The sequence below is a fragment of the Suricata suricatta genome, chromosome 5 (assembly GCF_006229205.1).
Source record: "Suricata suricatta isolate VVHF042 chromosome 5, meerkat_22Aug2017_6uvM2_HiC, whole genome shotgun sequence".
Classification (NCBI taxonomy): Eukaryota; Metazoa; Chordata; class Mammalia; order Carnivora; family Herpestidae; genus Suricata; species Suricata suricatta.
This window is the reverse complement of record NC_043704.1, coordinates 106270318-106284701: the sequence shown is the minus strand read 5'-3', so window position 1 is coordinate 106284701 and position 14384 is coordinate 106270318. Positions and strand designations below refer to the sequence as shown.

Genomic DNA, 14384 nt, shown 5'->3' with positions numbered 1-14384 from the left:
CCGCTTTTATAGAGAATGCTGGGGAATGTTGGCCCTGTAGACTTGGCCAGGCCTCTTCTCCCACACATGAAACACATACCCTGCACCGATTGAAGATGTCTGCCAGCTGGGTTTTTTGGGTTTTGGTTTTTTTTTAATCTTTTTTTTATGGTTTTTATTTTATTTTTGAGAGACAGAGACAGCGCGAGCAGGGGAGGGTCAGAGAGAGAGGGAGACACAGAATCTGAAGCAGGCTCCAGGCTCTGAGCTGGCTGTCAGCACAGAGCCCGACGCGGGGCTCGAACCCACACACCTCGAGATCGTGGCCTGAGTTGAAGCCGGACGCTTAACCGACTGAGCCACCCAGGCGCCCCTTGGTTTTGTTTTTTAAATAAAGATGGGGTCTTTAGAACTCTAATCGCTCACTTTACTGTAGAACAGATTTTTTCTTATGTTTATTTGTTTATTTATTTTGAGAGAGAGAGAGAGAGCGAGCGAGCAGGGGAGGGGCAGAGACAGAGGAAGAGACAGAATTCCAAGCAGTTTCTGCACTGTCAGCACAGAGCCTGATGTGGGGCTTGAACCTATTAACTGTGAGATCGTGGCCTGAGCTGAAATCAAGAGTCAGACGCCAAACTGAGCCACCTAGGCGCCCTTGTAGAACAGATTTTTACATCAAATGAGGCATTAAAACATTTGAAGGACAAGCATTTATCTTTGAGCTTGAGGTTTATGCTTTCCAAGATAAATACTGTTTTCCTTTTTAGCAAATACTGATTGACCCATGTAAATTGGAGACTGCTTCTGAAGCAGTCAGAAAATCCTGTTTCTCTTTTGCCTAAGGATATTCATAAACTCACTTTTTCAAGAAAATGATACACATCTACAGAAAATATATTATCTTAATATCCGTGGATAGAGGCCATAATACATTAACTCCCCCTGGAATCTTCTAAATGTGAGACTTATCATACATACATCATCTATGCAGCACTGCAGGGCACAATAAAAATTAAGATTTGCACTGGAAATCAATTTTCTTTAGTTACACATTTAACCTAAGTGCTATGGCAACAGAACATAAGATAAAGTGGGTCACGAATTTCAACCAGAAAGGCTTAGATAAAACAAAAGCTCAGTTGTAACGTGTTGCTCATCTTTCAGGGGTCCTTATTTAAAAATTCTTGTATTTCACAACATAATCTAACAACCTTCTAGTAGATAAAAATTGAAAGACCAAATCTTCAAATGGGATTCATTCAAACTCAGTATTTATTTCATATGGCTTGCCGGTTAACTAGTAGGGTCCATCTTTATACTCATAAATAGATAAAGAAGGGAATTCCAGGTAAAAGGAAGAGCTATAGGAGTGCACGGTCAGGCAAGCGCACAGGATACTATTTGACATCATTTTGGTGATGACCAAAGCCAGACACAATATAGGAATAAAAGTAGTATAAGAGAAGGGATTATCAATGGTCTCTTAGGAACCTATCTGAATACATATGCCAGCTACCTTGGCTATTTTTATCTAGGAAATAAAATGAAATTAAGTTCTAATCCTTTTTACAGGATTTGCTTCTGGGGTAAATATGACCTCTGTCTCACTAACCCATATTTATTATTCCAACTTCAACTCCCTCCTCTAGGACCTTTCTGCACTAAATATCCTTTCCTCTTTTCCCTCTCTTTCATAAATAGAATTTATGTGTCTTTAAAGTCAAAAAGATCTGTCTGTTTCATCTGCCAAAATAATGGCTGTGTGACCTTGGGCAAATGACTCACCTTCTCTGAGCCTCACTTTCCTTCCAAGGTTGCTGTATGCATTAAATGAGACAAATAATATGAAGGCATATTCATATGTCCCCTCACCTAGCACTGTGCCTACAACAGTAAGTTTTCAGTAATGGTAGTGATTATCCTTCTCTCCACTCTTTTGATGTGCTGTCTCCTGCTCAATTTATAAACCTACCCAGCTGTCTCATTTCCTGCACATATGCGTGCATGCACACACACACACACACACACACACTTTCCCTCAACTCTGTGACAGGCTTAAACTTCCCCCTGCGCTTCACTGACAAAGATAGACGAGTATGCTTGGAATCATTAGGGCCTTACTTCCCACTCATTCCTTGCCACATTGCGGCCTGAATTCTACTTCCACCTCTCGTCTGAATCTGCTCCAGAAATGACCTACTCTGTTGCCCAAGTCAACATTCTTTGCTTAGTTTTTAGCCACCTAACCAGTCTTCAACAATTAGCACCATTGACCATCTTTTTTTCTTTTAATGTTTATTTATTTTGAGAGAGAGAGAGCATTTGCAAGCAGGGGAGGGGTAGAGAGGGAGGAAGAGAGAGAATCCCAAGCAGGCTGCATGCTCAGCACAGAGCCTGATGCAGGGCTCGAACCCACAAGCCTGGAATCATAACCTGAGACAAAATCAAGAGTCAGATGCTCAATCAACTAAGCCACCCAGGAACCCCAGCACCACGCACACTTATCCTTTAGAACATTCCCTCCTCTAGTCTCTAGTGAACTGGAGGAGCCCCTGGTTCTGCCCCCACCCCTGCTTCCCCTACCTCTCTGACAGCTCCTGCCCTGGCTCTGCACTGACGACTCTGCTCCTCCCAGCTCCTTGGAATAGGTTTCCTACCCTTATGGATATGAAAAAGTCAAAGGGCAGAACCATGGTCACTCCAACCAGAGTCCTCAGAAGTAGCACCACATTAGCCATAATTTTGTCAACATGGAGATCACCTACTCAGAAAAGTCTTAAAGTCTGTGTTGTCCCTAACAAAAAACGAACAAACAAAATCCGAGATGACCTTTAAACTGCTCCATACCCCAGCAACACAGAACAAAGTAAGGGAAAGAAAACATATCCAGAGCTTTACAGAGCGCACTTTAGAGAATAGTCTTCCTTATCTTCTTTTCCTATACAGATCGATACAGTAGCTGGTAGGAGCAGAAATATCTAAAACTACACACATAACTGCTGAACACTGTATTTAAAGTCTGAGCTCCACTCAATTACAGGTAAGTTGAGCTTTTCCTACAATTATTTTTAACATCCTAGAGCCAGAGGACTCTTCATTCTGTTGTATATCAGTTAGGCATCGTATATAGATGGTTCAGAATCAGACAATAATGAACACAGAAAAATAATTGAAATATCTCCTAACCGCCTTTTGCAAGGGTTTTGCCAATTCTCAATTAAGAAGACATTAGAGTTAATACAAAAATCATGGTGTCTATTACCACAGCTTGCCATATAACTGGCTAATACCATAGGCCCTAGAGTAACATTGCCTTGGTTTAATTCCACTCCTACCACTTATCGACTGTGTGAACTGGTAACGTTATTTTAAAACTCTCTAAGACCCTCTTTGGCTAATCTATTAATCAGGGGAAATGATGGCATTTTTTTCAGAGGGGTTTTAAAAAGATTAAATGAGAAAATGTACATAAAATACTTAGCACAATGCAAAATGTGATTTACATTCAAGATCTGTTATATAAATATTTTTCTTGTGCTACATTCCCAGATTTAGTTCCTTCCTTTCTGAGAAATTCTGCTTTAATTGTTGGTAAATAAACAAATGTGTGTGTGTGTGTGTGTGTGTGTGTGTGTGTGTGTGTGTGTGGTATAGCTAAATTGGGAGATAAAGCAGGGGAAACTGGGCTGTAATTAGACAGAATCATCTCTGTGAAGTTTACAAAGCCTCAGTCTCTGCCCAGAATAGAAACTGACCCCCATTTACTCCTTCCTTCAGCAAAGATGGAGAGGACATCAGCTCTTAACCAGGGAAAAGGAGGAAATATGTAGAGCTTCTGATATCAAAGGGGCAGGAGGGAGGAAGAGTTGCCTTCTCAAACCTATTCTCCACCAAGTAACATTCTACTGCTTTATTATAATTTTTTTAGGTTTTTGTTTTTATTCTTTTCAGTAACCTCTACACCCAATGTAGGGCTCAAACTCATGACCCAAAGATCAAGAGCTGTGTGTTCTCCCAATTGAGCCATCCAGGCACCCTTATTTTATGACAATTATAAAAGAATTTTGATTCTGAAAGTTGGAAAAGAAACCAAAATCCAACCATGATTTCAAAACTCAGAGGTAATGACTATTAGCATGTTGAAGCAATTTTTTTAGTAATTTCCTATGCATCTATTTACACATCTATAATTAAAATAGTTGAGATCAGTGCTATATACAGTTTTGTCCACCCTCTAACTGTTCTATTATGAATGTCTTCAAAATATTCTTTCTAATGACTACAAAATTGTCCTTTGGATGAAAGTATTATAATTTGTGTATTTATTTTAATAACTTTTATTATTTTCTAATCACAAAATAATTATATATCCATTTAGAAAATTAGAAAATGTAATGTGTAAATCACCCATAATCTTACTGCTCACTGTTAATATTTTGATATATTTCCTTTTAGTATTTTTTCTGTGACTAGCTATTATATACTTAAAATAATTGAGGTCATTATGTCATTAACAAGAGAATCTTTTTATGTCATTAACAATGCTTTCAAAACAATTTTTAGTGCTTTTAAATGATATTTGTCTGATCTCTCTTACTGGTAGGGAGGAAAGAAATTTCCAGCCAATAAAAAGAGAAATATCCAGAAATAGAGGGGAAAATTGTATATAAAACCATGTCCTCTAAGTCAAGAGTTTCTCTAAAAAGAGTACAGACTTAGTTGGCATGCAAAAGGAAAGTGGTTGCTTCCAAAAGCCAGATCATCACATCCAAAGTAGGGTAACTATTTAAGACAGAACTCTTTAGTTATGAGTGACAGAACCCTTTCTCCAACAAGTTTAAGAAAAAAAATTAACAACAGATAAGCAAGGAAGGATGAAGGGAAGGAGAAAAGGCAGAAATTTATTAACTGAGGAAAATAAAAACAATTTTCGTTACTGCTGAAACAGTAACAGAAGCTCAAACAATGTCCTTAGGACTTTCTTATTAGTTATCTCTCATCTCTATCCATCTGTGTGGTATCATTCTCTCCACTATGGACAATATGGGGATTTTTCTTGAAAGAAAGCTCATCATGGGACTCTCTTGTTTATCTTTATAGATCTTGATCCCAGAGGAGGAAATAGCAGTTTTCCTGTAGCTTCTGAAGAACATTACCAGCAGGGTTTCTGGTTGCCAGAGCTGAACCAACCCCTGTGGCTGGGTGGATAGAGTACCTGATTGGCAAAGTTGGTATCTGAGGACTATACTTAGCGAGCGGAGTGCAGGACAGCCAATTCTACTAAACTACAGGGCAGGAGAAGTAGGGTTCTCCAAACAAGGAAGAAATGCAAGCAGTCACGTCCAAGCAGGTAAGAAAGAGGTCAATGGTCACAACATCACAGGCAGCAGGAGGATCATGAGAGGGCAGAGAGGAGCATTCTGGGAGTGGTTCTGGGCCTGAGTGACTGAGTACATTCCTACATATTCAGGAGCCAGGAGCAGGAGGTGTAGCTGTTAGTGGAGATGGGACATATGAATGTACCTTCATTTATTTAACCACTCCATATTTTTATTTATTTTTTTAATGTTTATTTATTTTTGAGAGAGACTGACAGAGTGTGAGTGGGGGAGGGGCAGAGAGAGGGAGACACAGAATCCGAGGTAGGCTCCAGGCTCTGTTCTGTCAGCACAGAGCCTGACACAGAATCCCAACCCATGAACTGAACCATGAGATCATGACCTGAGCTAAAGTTGGATGTTTAACCGACTGAGCCACCCAGGTGTCCTGCCGTATTGTTCTTAAGTTTATTTATTTATTTTTAGAGAGAGAAAGAGAGCACAAGCAGGGGAGGAACACACACACACACACAGAGAGAGAGAGAGAGAGAGAGAGAGAGAGAGAGAGAGAGAATCCCAAGCAGGCTCCACACTGTCAGCATGGAGACTGATGTGGGGCCCAAATTCCCAAACTGAAATCATGACCTGAGCAGAAATCAAGAGTCAGACGCTTAATCAACTGAGCCACCCAAGAGCCTCAACACTCCATTTGTTAAGTATCCTTCCAAACTTCCCTTTTCATCAGTTGTTATGCTAAGAACTTCCTTTTTTCATTTATTTTACTATAAAATTTATTCATTTATGATGTAAATAAATACATGCTCATGAAAAAAATGCAGAAAAAAAATACCTATATTTCTACTACCCAGAAGCAACCAAATTGTGTGTGTGGTGTGTGTATATATATATATGTCTACATACAAAATTGATATCATACTTCAAGTAGAATTTTTATTCATGATTTTTAGTTAAAGCTGAATTAGAAACATTTTATGTAGTTGACTATGTTTTGATATTAGCATTCTGATAGATACATATTTTATCATGTAACTTATCAGAAATTTTAAGCCATTTCTTGATTTGTAGACATTTAGGTTGTACCCATTTTTTCACTATTATATGTAAATCTATATTAGGTATAAATATTCTTCTACATCTTTGATTATTTCTAATTTTTTTTAATGTTTATTTATTTTTGAGAAACAGATCATGAGCAGGAGAGGGGCAGAGAAAGAGGAAGACAGAGAACTTGAAACAGGCTCCAGGCTCCGAGCTGTCAGCACAGAGCCGTATGCAGGCCTCGGACCCACAGACTGTGAGATCATGACCTGAGCTGAAGTTGGATGCTTAACTGACTGAGCCAACAAGGTGGCCCTACATCTCTATTTCTTTAGCAGAGTCCTAGAAATGGAGATAGATATTGGGCCAAACTATGTGCACAGCCTTAAGAGTACAGTCACACAAATTGGCTTGGGGGTCAGCTCTATTAAGGCTTAAGGTAAGAGGAAATGACATTTGGAAAGGCCCAAGACAGTCAGAATGGGGATGGTGGGAAGCCAAGAACTGACTTGAACATGAGAACTGTAACATTGGCTTCGTGGGGAAAAGACAAGATTTGTGTAGGTTGCCCTTCAATGAGAGCAAATCTTAACACAGATGGTGCAGGGATTCTCATTTTAACTTACACAGCTGTCACAGGTGGATTGACCAATGGAAAAATAAATGCCACTTCATCCCTTAACCTCCATTTCACTTCTACGCTGGCTTGAGCCCCATCTGCCCCCAGAGAGAATTATCTCTACCAAGGAATGCAAGTAGAACAAAGTAGAGAACTTTATTTGCCAGAAATGTTCCATAGTCTTTTTTCCCACATCAGTCAAAATGAGAGAACAACCCCTCCCAGAGGACTCTACAAACTCTGCTCTGTGGGAAACGAGAATAAATGAAGTTCTCCAGCATTGTAAAGCAGGCTGGCTGGGAGAGTTGGCAATTAGGAGCAAGAATCCTGACAGGTCTGTGCAGCTGGGAAGAGAGCAAGGGGTGAGGGAAGGGTTGGAGAGGGACTGCTGTGGGGAGCAGGCTGAGTACCGGGTCATTTAGGGGCTGCCGTGAGTACAGAGCTCTAGGAAGAACGATGGCCAAGGAGGATTCAGGGATGCTTTCTGTAAGGTGCCATATATTTGGTCTGGCTCTAAAAACACCAACATCAAAGATGCACAGTAATCTTCAAGGCTTCCAGAGCTGTCTCTGGAAGTCACATTCATGTTTCTCTTGCATGTGACTCTGCCCAGAGGATGGGCCACATGAAACCTAAGAAAAACTTTTAAAAGCCACCAAAACATGAGCCATCATGTTTTCCATGGAAAGCAATCTGGAGATTCTTCAGGAGAATTTACAATTTCAGTAGAATTTATTCACTCCCCTTTTTTCTCTCTCTGGTCCTTCACACACATGTTTAATTTCTTTCTATTTTATAATTGGATTGACTCGCCGTGTGATTTTGGAAGGCATTCTGAAGTATTCTGCTCTGTAATTTTCTTTCCTCACCTTACCACATTCTCCCAATTGATGATAGTTTGTTATGACACCAAAGGCCTTGCTTTACTTTGTCCGGGTACACTCCATAGCCTCCACCCAGAGCGTTACACCTAGTGTTGCAATATACCTACTTGCCAAATTTTAGTGAAGGCAGGAAAAATAATGGGGGTTGCCAAGTAGAAACTTTTCCATCATTAAAAAGTCTGATTTGTCTTCATTTATTCATCAAATTGACAAACATGGAGGGAGGGTTTAATACAGATGAAACTCTTTCTTCAGCCTATTATACAAAGTGCTGTTCTGTTCTCTCTCAAGAATGTGACTTTTCATCTGTTGATCATTTTAAAATTGGCTTCTATGCAAAGCACAATGTAGAATAAAGAAGAAAGCAGAGTTTCCTCCTGATAAATACCTGGCTTCTATTGTCCAAGGGCAGAAGAGGTCAGGTGGTGTTCTCTGTTTCTAAAGAGCAAAGCACCCTTTTTGTGTTGAGATGTTTAAAAGTCTTTAATCAAAAAGTGCTTTGGCCTGATAATTTAAGGTATGTATTTGATTTAGTTTATCTTATCTGAGGATGAAAGGAGAAAAGAAATGTGGTTTGGGAAGGGAGGAAACCTTCTCAGTCCAGGAGCCCCAAGACAAAAAAAAAAAAAATCAAGAACAGATAAGTCAAAGGAACAGGGGTATCAAAGAAAAAAGGGGACAGGGGTTTTCGGAGTTAACCCCTTGAGGGTGCTTCCCTCCACTGCAGTAAGAGGCTGGATAGAGCAGAAGAAAGCTAATAGAAGAATTTGTAGCTTTCAAATGAGTCTTGGTATCTCCTCTCACCATGTTGGCTTCCCACCTGGACCCTGGCACTCTGCTAGTGTCTCAGGCCCCATGAGAGGAAGCACTTGTCACCAATAAAGGAGTTAGGTAGGAATAGTTGTAAAGGAGAGAGCAATGGAGTGACCAATCTTCTGCTTTTACCTGGACTCCAGGTATTAGCACTGAGAGTCCTGCATCCTGGGAAATCCCTCAGTTCCTTACATTTATTTTTCCACTTCGGAATGTTCAGATTGCATCTTTGCAAATACTAAGTCACTCATTACAAAACCAGAAAGGCAATGAGTATGGGCTGAATGGCTGTGGGAATGGAGAGAATCTCAGTCTCTGGAACATGTTCGTAAACCTCTCTCTTCAAATACAGGGGAGGGAGTTCCTGCATCATTTCCAGGAAGACACAATTGTAAAAGGATAGAAAATTTACTTTTTACTCACTTAAACATGTAGAATGCTGTTGACAGTTATTATTAATGTCTTTATATCAGTGAAGTTTGTTGATTTGTTTTGGATATAGAGGATGTATTTACAAGGGATTTCATTGGTTAATTCGCAGCTGTGCCCACCCCCCACCCAGTGCTTCCCATAGCTACTCAACTTTGAATGCTTTTTTTTTTTTAATGTTTATTTATTTTTGAGAAAGAGAGAGAGAGAGAGAGAGAGAGAGAGAGACAGAGGATTCGAAACAGGCTCTGCACTGGATCACGGCTGGAACTCACAAACTGAACCGTGAGTTAGTGACCTGAGCTGAAGTCAGCGCTTAACCCACTGAGCCACCCAGGTGTCCCAACTTTGAATCCATCTAACAACATGGTATGAAGAATGTAAATCTCATGCTTGGAAAGTACTTTTTTCACATTTCTTAATGTTCTGCTAAGAACCATTAGCCTTACATATTGCTGTCATACAAGTTCAGGGTTTCTAATTAAACTAGGCACCCAACATTGCCGAGTCCTTTCCATTCTCCTCCAAATGCTAAGCTTACCAGCCCTACTCTCTTTCCTCTGATTCGCAGAGGTTCGTGAGAAGCCTGCCCCTTTGGGGCACCCGTGGGGCTCAGTCGGTTGGGCATCCAACCTCAGCTCAAGTAATAATCTCGAGGTTCACGAGTTCAAGTCCTGCATTGGGCTCTGTGCTGACAGCTCAGATCCTGGAACCTGCTTCAGATTCTATGTCTTCCTCTCTCTCTGCCCTTCCCCTGCTCATGCTCTGTCTCTGTCTCTGTCTCAAAGAAATAAATAACCATTAAAAAAAAAAAAAAAGCCTGCCCCCTTGCCATCCTGCTGGCGGAACATCAACTCTGGCTTCACCCACACCCCGTTTCTCCTTTTTTCTTGCCAAAATGAAACGAGTCCTTCTTATTTCTAAGTGCATCTTCTACCTTCTACTCCATTCTTACCTCCCTCCCAGGATGTCACTTATCATTTCTGCCTTCTTCGATGGCTTCAGTTGCTCCTTCTGTATGGCTCTGTTCTTCAGCATTTATACCTGCTTAATTTGCTCCCATCTTTAAAAGATATTCTCTATCCCAGTTGTTTGAAGCTCCGGCTATTCATTAGAATCACCTGGGGAGCTCTAAAAACTTTACGGAGAGCAGGCTGTACCTCATGACAACTTTGTCAGAAGCGATCAGGGTGGGGCTTTTAAAGCTCTCCAGGTGATTCCATTGTGCCGCCAGGATTAGGAAACACTGATCTAACTTAACTACCCTTCCAGCTACCCCTATCTGTCCTCATTCACTGTCAAATCGGACTTGCCATCTCCGTTGAATCTCCTTTCTCTGACCCACTCATTCATGCCTCTAGCAGCCTAATCTGGCTTCTGCACTCTCCACTCCTCCTCCCCGCTCCACCTAAGATTCTCCTGGGGAAGAATATTGAACCTTGTAACAGAAACAGAAAAGTGCACGGGTATGTCTAAAGCTCTCAATATTCTGTAAGAGGACTGAGTTATGACTATTCATAGATGGCTTGAGGGGACAAGCTAGCTGAAGTGTTGTGGGGTAGGTGGAGTCTCCTTATTTCAGTCCAACACCTTGCAAATAAGTAGGTCTGCTGAGTTGATTCCAAGTGAATTATTTGGGGGAGAATAGAATAAATTGCATATTATCTTCATTTGGAAATGCTGACTCTAACAGTTAACAATACCATGTTACATATTCGAAAGTTGCTGAGAGAGTACATCTCAAATGTTTCTCATAAGGAGAAAAAAAATGTAACTACGGGAGTTGATGGATATAAACTTATTGTGGTGATCATTTTGCAATATAAACATTTATCAAATCATTATGTAGTACACCTAAAATTAACACAATGAGGTTTTTTTCATGTTTATTTATTTATTCTGAGAGAAAGAGTGAGAATACCCACACACGTGGGGGAGGGGCAGAGAGAGAGGGAAAGAGAACCCCAAGCAGACTCGGTGCTGCCAGTGCAGAGCTGGATGGTGGGCTCCATCTCACAATCATGAGATCATGAACTGAACCGAAATCAAAAGTTGGATGCTCTACCAACTGAACCACTCAGGCTTCCCTATACAATGTTATATATTAATTATATCTCCATAAAAAACAAAAATGGGAGAATAAAAGAGAAGTGCTAACTCTAATTCTGGAAGCCCTTAGACCTAAATATGGTCTGAAAATCTTAAGTGTTTCAATCTTATAAACTAGTCTGAAATAAATGACCTTAATAAAAAGGCTTTCTATACCTGTTGCAAGATCTGGTATGTATTTATACATATTGGGGGCATATTAAATATTTGTACATGTATTATAATTTCTTGTATAGTACTTACCCCCAAATTCTACCCACTTTCCCTTCCTAAAAAGAGTCATGCAGCTGTTAGTTAATTTAAGGAGGTGTATTTCTTCTATGATTCTCTTGCACCATATCAGCTCAAAATGACGTGTTTTGGATGTGGTGGGAGCCTGGAGAAAAGATCAAATCTGTGCTGCCTGTTGAAATTCTGTGACCTTTCAGATGTTTGTTTTCCAAAGGAACACTGCAAAACAAAAGAAAACAAAAACCAACAACAACAACAACAAAACTGAAGTTCTAAAAGCTGTTGTGCTTATGCATTTATTAAACTACAGTTTTTGCAATCTAAAATAAGTTCCAATTGCCAGTTCTGAGAGAAGCTGTTTTTCCATAGGACTCCTATGTGGCTTCTAAGAATTCCCTGGGTTAATAATCTGTCTTAGTGCCAACCCCCTGGCTTCATTTTCCTTTGCCCATCTGCACATTTTGCATGCATATGGGCTGTTGGTGTGCATCTGTATCCAAGCCTTTGCATATGGAATGAGTATGCTTTCAAAAAGCAGGCTCATCAAAGTTCTAAAGGAGGTTGGTGAGTACTTGGAGGGGGTCCAGCCACACGCTGCAGATGGCGCTGCTGTGATGCAGAAGGGGGTTAGATCACAGCTCTGATCAGCCTGCCTTGCTCCTCAGAACCTAGGTGCTCTTGAATGGATGGCATTGGCTCTGTGCATTTACTATTTATCAAAGGCTTTCATAAGGCACTGGGTATGAAATTCATGGAGAATAAGCACAAGGCTGTTTTTTACTGAATGCAGCATAATGTCTACTCTCCTTTGTTTGGAACTTGGAGGAAAAAATCGCTCTAAAGGCTAAAACCAGTGTCAGTGTTTGAAGAAGAAGAATAGAGATCATCAGAGTCTCTAATTTGCTGTGAAAGAGGAAACAAATAATAGGCTAGCTATGATATTGGGGGTGTCTCAATCTTTTTCACTTAGTGCCAGAGAAAGCCAATTGTCTAGCGAAAGTAATGTTTTGAGTGCATTTAAGTCATGTTACTGCCTGAGGAGGCTGCTAGATGGGAAGGGAGAGTGGAAGGACTTTCTGATCTAACAAAGAATATGTAAAATGTTAAGTTGGGATATAGCTGGGGAGCATTTGGAATGTCTAATTTTGAATTCAGGTTTTTTTGCACCTAAGTTTTTACTCATTAAAGTCTGCAATAAAAGTTGCAACAAAGAAGAAAATAAACAGCACCAGCCCCAATTGGTTTTGACTCTGAGCTCTAGCCACAAAGCAATTGTATGGGGGGAATAATGGCTGAGCCCAGGTCAGGCCAGAAAGCTAGAAGAAGGGGACAAAATAGTGATTTAAATACTTTTGAAACTTGCACTCTACGGTGCCTAGCACAGCTTCTGGTACATAGTTGGCACTCAAAAATATCTGTTGAAATGACTACTACAACTGGACAAACACAATAATGGCAGGGAATGGGAACATGACAGTACTTATCTGAGCTTGTGTAGTTGACAGAGAATTGCTTTCCAGAGTTAACAGTGACCTCTGAGGAAGGAAAAGGGAAAGGAGATGGCTGATGCACCTTGTAACACATGTTTTGATGGGATGAAAACACAAATGCCTTGATTCTTAGACAATGCAAAACAGTGAGAAGCAAATATGATCTAAACCATTGACAAGGACAGGTGGAGTTTGCTTAGGAAGGACAATCTAGGGGTTATGTTATCCATTTATACATAAATTCATTCCAGGAGTGGACATCCTACTTAGTAGGTATCACTCTGGTCCCTCAAAATGCATGGCCAGCTGAGAAGCCATGGAGTGGCTGTACCCTGGGTGCTTTCCTCAACTTGTGGATTTCTCAGATGAATTTTTTCAAATACTACATGAGGGGCACCCAAGAGGCTCAGTCAAGTGGCAGACTTGATTTAGCTCAGGTCATGATCTCATGGTTCATGAGATGGAGCTCCACACTGGACTCCATGCTGACAGTGCATGGAGCCTGGTTTTGATTCTCTCCCCCCACCTCTCTCTTCTTCTCCACTAACACTCACTAGTTCTTAAATAAATACACTTAAAATTTTTTTAAAACAGTACCACATGAAATTGACAGTTCTTTAGTCTATGGTGAAATAACTTCAGAGGAAGCATAGTGAAAGTAAGAGACAATCTATTCATCCTAACACTGAACCATCAGTGGTCAGATAGATGGGTGGAAAAGGCAATCAAAAAACAACACTTTGGTTTATACATGTGTTCCTTGATAAGCATTTCTGACAGTTATCTGTTATTAAGAAATGAAGGCTAATGAAAACTTACAGTGAGCCTATTTCTAAGTTACTAAGTCCTAGCTTTTAGGGAGGATGACTACTACGCAGAGGGTAGCAGGCACCAATAGAGCAGATGAGGCTGTCCAGGTGCAGAGAGAAGAGCAGAGGGTCTAGGACAGACAGGGTGAGCATGTGCATTGTGGAGAAGCACAGAGTGAAGAGCCTCAAAGGAGACAGGAGGAATAGCCAGAGATGACCAGAGGAAAACCAGGAGAGGTCATTGAGTGATACAGACACCAGGAGAAGAACGTGTTTCCAAAACAAAGGACCAAGTATTAATAAATTATAATAATGAGCTTTGTAGATTTATTCCATGATACTATTTTCTTTTTTCTATTTAGCTCCTTCAAGCATCAGAGAGTTCTGTAACCACCTGGGTGTTTCTGGAATTAGTGATCTAGCAACTTATATAACCTACCCAGATGTTTCATTAAGTATATAAGTTTCAAATAAGTCTACCACAACCGTCCTTCCTAAATCTAATATTGAATCACAAGAGCTGACAATGGGGCAAAAAAATTGACATATCACATTGTACTGGAAAACTGTAAGTAAAGGGTAGCCATGGGTGTTTCCTCTTAGCCTTAAGCACTGAGAAATCACAATTATAATTGTCACATGAA

General features: G+C 40.4%; 1 long non-coding RNA gene across 1 annotated transcript in view; it reads right to left on the bottom strand.

Annotated features, from left to right (window-relative positions):
• Positions 1 to 11186: 11186 nt before the first annotated feature.
• The window catches only part of LOC115292090, an 85192-nt gene continuing 81994 nt past the window's right edge, over positions 11187 to 14384 (bottom strand). Inside the window, exon 4 of the long non-coding RNA XR_003908795.1 lies at positions 11187 to 11660. This is a non-coding gene — a long non-coding RNA (uncharacterized LOC115292090). The remainder of the gene's footprint in view (positions 11661 to 14384) is intronic.